Raw genomic sequence first — 1,811 nt, 5'->3', positions numbered from 1 at the left:
AAAAGAGTTTCATAGGTGCATAATGAGAACCAAGCCTTGCTTACGTCCCATTCACACAATAAGGAACTATAGGCATGCATTCAAGAGGAAGTAACAATATTGGAAATGTTAGGGACTTGTTCTACCAAGAGATAATGAAATTACATCAAGTCATATCACCATTCCTAGCCATGTAAACATAATCTAAGGAAAGTGGAGCAGTGCTTAAACTAGCCATTATAGCTATTGAGAGAATACATGAGTGGACCATGCAATATCCAAATGCACCAAAAGGAAATCCATAGATATATTGGATAATAACATAAAACGATAAAGTTTCAATTCACATCAAGGTTCATTTGCATGACAAGACTAAATATTTAGATAGGGTAATAGCCTCATACAAGCATTTACTTAGTGGGCTGAATCCCTTATTCGGGTGCATATTTCCTTTTATTGGTGCATTGGGTGAAGTAAGGACACAATAATAAGTCAAACAAGACATTCAAGCATTTTGTAGCCCCTTCAAACAAGTTATTTCTACAAAAGACTTGCAAGTTACAAAGGAGGCAATTGCCTAATATGTGGTGGAACCTGTAAGGATATACATGAAGCTTATGACCTTGTCAAATCAAGTGAAGGTGAAGAAATCCACTCTATTTCTACTTGCCATATAATGTCTTCGTAGGCATGGATATTAATTACAATATAAGGTCACCTCTCTTGCAAAGGAATACAAGATTTGGCATATATATCTAGTACAAGAATTGCATTTCGATGTACCAAACCTCTCTTTTACTAGATTATTAGATTGAGAGTATTTTATTCCCTTCATTTAAGGTGTTGATATTAGAGTGGGGAGTAGAGTAGAGAGTCACATGGGAATATGAAAGGTCATTGGGTACTCAAGAGTCATAGGGGTGGCTAAAAGGTCACCCCATTTTATACAAATATGTCCTCTTGACTCAATGTATAGAACTTTAGTTTTGGACTAAATTGGTGCATGTGTTTGAGAGTTGATAGACCTTTACTGAAGGCAAGTGGTGATTTTGTACTTCCAGTTATGCATGCCATGGACTTTTGATGTGATAATGTTATGAGTATTTCAGTTTTTGATGCTCCTCAAGCCTAAATGTGCAATACTTTCATGTGTTATCAATTATTGTAGGATTTCTCATGCAATAATTGGAAGGTACGTGATGAGCTTATTTTATCCTTATGCTAGTGAATTGTTTCATTGATTTTAGCACATGTTCTATGTGGGATCGTGCACCTTTACATGCTTATATGAGGTTGTTGGTTGTGAACTTATTTATGATCAATGAACTAATATTTATTGAATACATGGGTTTTATTTGAAGTTTTTCTAACATTGCTTCTCTTAAGATTCATGTTAGTGCTACCTACTCGTTTATATGCAGTGTTCCACATGTTTAATTTCCATAAGTTTCTCCTTTACATTTGTTGAGGGTTTTATTTGTTCTCTAACCATTGTTGTGTTTCGTCTAAAGAAAACATGATGGTTGTAAAGCCTACATACCATATGGGACTCCTAAACCAAATGGTGTGGAGTCCAGTTGGAACTATGCATCGGGGATATCCTCTTGTTTGTTGGTGGTACATTCCATCCTGTCAACACAATGACAGTAGGATCCTCAATAAACAATGGAGTGATAGTTGTAATGACCGCAGAGAACAAGACTTGAAGTTACTCAACACAATTGTGATTGCTTAGATTTGAATTGAGATCCACCACAAAGTTTTCCAATGCATCTTAAGGTATGATGGTATGATCTTTATTGCATGAGAATATTCCTTTAATGGTTGTAAAC

This window comes from Pinus tabuliformis, chromosome 6 (genome assembly GCF_031772625.1).
Source record: "Pinus tabuliformis cultivar Carrire ecotype Pingquan chromosome 6, CPIR1, whole genome shotgun sequence".
NCBI classification, from domain to species: Eukaryota; Viridiplantae; Streptophyta; class Pinopsida; order Pinales; family Pinaceae; genus Pinus; species Pinus tabuliformis.
Note: the sequence above shows the minus strand (reverse complement) of the source record.